The sequence below is a fragment of the Sinocyclocheilus anshuiensis genome, unplaced genomic scaffold (assembly GCF_001515605.1).
Source record: "Sinocyclocheilus anshuiensis isolate Anshui unplaced genomic scaffold, SAMN03320099.WGS_v1.1 scaffold553, whole genome shotgun sequence".
Taxonomy (NCBI): domain Eukaryota; kingdom Metazoa; phylum Chordata; class Actinopteri; order Cypriniformes; family Cyprinidae; genus Sinocyclocheilus; species Sinocyclocheilus anshuiensis.
Window position 1 is genome coordinate 2,923,750 of NW_015539821.1, and position 4,069 is coordinate 2,927,818.

Here is a 4,069-nt window from a genome sequence, read left to right on the forward strand (position 1 = left end):
ACTGATTGGATGCAGTACATGCATACTTGGGCTTGTTAAACAATTAGCCTATGCAATTTATATGTTTGAAAACCGCCAAACTGACCCCAAACCAGCCCAAATGTTGTCCACCCGCCCAAGCCAATTTTAACCCGCCCAATCTGGCAACACTGGCTAGCAACTGGTCAACTCCCCTGCCCCTGCCCCCAAAGGAAGTCACAACATATGAGAAGAACAGTGGGATGGTTACTATTACGTTAATGATAACAGACCGAAGCAGCAACAGTGATAAACAAAACAAACCGTGCCAAGTCAACGGACGTTCGAAGACAGACCCTGGAATGAGCAAACATAAGCATTCAGGCATCAAACGATAGACGTAAGGATGCACATGTTCAAAGAAGACCCAAAATGACATGCAGCAACATGCTGAAGACACCCTGGGTTCAAAGAGCCCAATAGTCTGCTTTTGTCACACAACTTACAACTGCCTCATTTACATACTAGGCAGTTATCTTCACACTTTTCTAGTGGCCCAACCTCTTCCTTGCCATGGTCAGGGGGCCAAAATGGTCACATGGGGACTTCGACTTGTTGAGAAGTAAAAAGGCTGCATGTAACGTGGTTAGCTGCAGAAAACAAATCTAGTGCAAATTGGAAACACCATGTGAGGGAGCTAGAGGCAAACTAGGGGTCAGAAATGTGGGTCAGAAGGGAGAACTTTCTTACAGATGGAGCAGACACCTGTATCCAAAGTAGCTTATAAACGAGAAAACAGAAGCAAATCAAACTGGGGACCAATAATATATATATCAGTAAGATTTTTTTTATATATATATACTTTAATTCAGAAGGATGCACTAAATTGATCAAAAGTGACAGAAAAGACTTTAATAAAGTTATAAAATTATTTCTATTTCAAATAAATGCTGTTCTTTAATTTAATTTGTACAAATATTTCTTAATATTACTGTTTTTACTGTATTTTTGGTCAAATAAATGCAGCCTTGGTGAGCATAAAAGACTTTCAAAGACTTTACAAACATTTGAACTGTTAAAGTTCTGAACCTCACACGGGTTCTGAGAAAATGCATCCAACTGACTTTGAATACACATGCACACATTTAAGTGTGATGCCAACAGGTGACTCGTAAAATTATGCCTCAGAGAAATCTCAGTATTTATGCTTGGCCACATTACAGAGTCTGCTGTATTCTGCAAATGGTCTCTAGTGAGGACAGATTGAGCTCACTCTGGCATTCCCTCTCTGTCCTGAAATGAGACACCTGATCCTCTCATTAGAGAACAGGAATGAGGCACTTTTCATTCTGACCTTTTGGATGTGGCTGCGTTCACTAAACAGCTCACACATCAGCAAGAATCTGATATACAAAATCCATCAAAAAATGGTACAAGAAAGCAGTCTCACATTGGGAAGTTGGTTACGGCTAGCTCACGTAGTTCAACTTTTGATAAGCAATTTATTTTGGCACATAAATCAACTTCTCTAACAAAAGAGTAGTTTTTAAAAGGAAGTTCTCTTTGGATACAAGACCTAAAGTTGCCCACTCAGATTAAACATATGGGTCAAACTTTTCCCAAGATAACAGGCCTAACATTCGCTGCTTTTCTGGCCTGCACCATTGTTGTTCACTTGAAAGGTTTTTAGAAAAATCTCCTAATAAAACCAAAAGTTTTGCAAAAAATCAAAGAAAAATGTAGGAACTTCATAAAAAGAAACAATGGAGACTTGTGAGAGTTTTGAAGCAACTCCCCCATCCTGCCACCCCAACTCCTGCTGAACTGCACTCTGTTCTTCTCTTGGGTAGACCGCTTGGTTTACACTGAGAAGAGAGAGAACAAGAGAGACTGGAGGGCTTTTAGCTGTGCTTGAAACCACAGAACAAATACCAGTCATGCTATATCTCCCCGGGCTCACAGTCATTTTACCAAGAAGGAGGTTCCTGGATCAAAATCTTGGTGTTAATGCTAGAACAACATTCATGTAAACTAAAAGTAATTTCCAAACAATAGACTGGGATTTGTTTTTGTTTTTTTTTAACCATTTTGATTCAGACTAGTGAGCCATCAATTAATCATTCAGACCAATGTGTGAATTGGAGTGATCCATTAAAAAAGCCAACTTAAAAAATATAATAAAAAATGATAATATTAAAAACAACCATTGCTCAATTTCCAAACAATAGACTGGGATTTGTTTTTGTTTTTTGTAACCGTTTTGATTCAGACTAGTGAGCCATCAATTAATCATTCAGACCAATGTGTGAATTGGAGTGATCCATTAAAAAAGCCAACTTAAAAAATATAATAAAAAATGATAATATTAAAAACAACCATTGCTCACAAATCAGACATTTCTATGGCTTTCAAGCAGTGTTATTTTAGTAACAATTATATAGTATTAAGTATAATTTTTGAATCTTGAATTACTAATGTATTTTTTCATAATTAAAATGTATTATTTTTTATATATTTTCAATTATTATTATTAGTAGTATAACATTTTAAAAGGGTTGTCATTTTTATTAGCCTTTGTTTTTTTATTTTTATTTGTTTCAGTTTAGTTTGAGTAATTTTAGTGCTTCAAATCCAACTTAGTTTTCCATTTAATATTTAGATTTCATTTTTATTTCAATTAATGAAAAGATTTTTTTTGTTAACACTGCTTGCAAGCCACTTTTACTCAAAAATATTTTGTTCTTGTGCAGACAAAAAAGTATATATTTACTATTTCTACGTATACATTTACCATTTCATTTCCATGACTCTTCTATGCCTGGAATACACAATTTTAAGAATTCCCTGACACTTCCATGACCATGGGAACCGTGTATGTTGATTCAGGAACATCCTACTTGACAAATCACAGTCACTGTGTACCAATGTTGAGCCCAGCTCTGATTTCCCTAATCATAAACACTGTCATCTTCTTAACTTTCTATCCATCTGATATTTTTTAATCTACCCAACTTTCTACTTCCATCTCAACTCAACCTCAACCAGGTCTCTCACCTCGGTTTGTGCAAATACACACGTACCATCGTGTGAGCTATTCAACCTACTGTCAGTCCCTTTAAATCTAAGGACACACTCCATACTTATCTTCACCATCTACTGCTTTGCTGTCAAATCTTTTTAAAAATCTCTATCATCTAGCTGTGCTGCCATCATTTCTCTGATGTCTAAACTAGAACCGGGCCTCACGGCTCTGTGTGAGCATGTTTGGGGGCTTCTGGGACATCTCCTGTAATTTAGAGATAGCCCAGAGGAGCATTGGGACAAAAGGCATCTGTATGCAACACACAAAAGGCAGGGGGAGTGCGAATGTTTGTGCTGGTGGGGGGTTAGGCCTCTCCTTTTTAATGTAAAGGGTTAACTTCTCTGCTCGATTTTATTGCCTTTGCTTCTCCCACGTCTCCTGTCCACTGTAATCTCCACCCATTTCCCTTATTCCAGTGCTGGAGAGAAACGGGAAGAGGGTATGCAGTTACAGAAACATCTGGAGCGGTTTACTGTGAATGCCTTTGTGCCCAGCAAAGGCTTTCCACTTCTTGGGTGAGTCTCACAAAAGCATGCAGATTTTACCCCCAAATCAAAATATTAAATGTAAAAAAAAAAATAATGCCATTTTGCATTAAGAAAATGAAGCTTATTTTTGTGGACCATTTTGCATTGTGACAATTTCTATGACAATTAATCACATTTTTCCACAATGCAAACTGTCATTATTGATTTACATTTGAGGGTTTTACAACTCCCATTAATCTCAATTGTGATTCTCATCAGATTTCCATTTTTACCATACAAGAGTAAAAATGACTATAATACAAGCATAAATTAAAAGTTAAAAAACATGTTGTATAAATACTTTACAACTTAAATAATATATATTTTCTGCAACACAGAAACCGTTTATTTTTTCTTAATGAACCTAATTTAATTTTTAAAGACATTTTCTTACTCATATATCTTGATTATGGGGTGAAATATGCACAAGTTTATGGGGCGAGAATTATAAGATTCAACAACATACTAGATCAAAACTCTAGTGAGGAAATTCTGTTTTTTC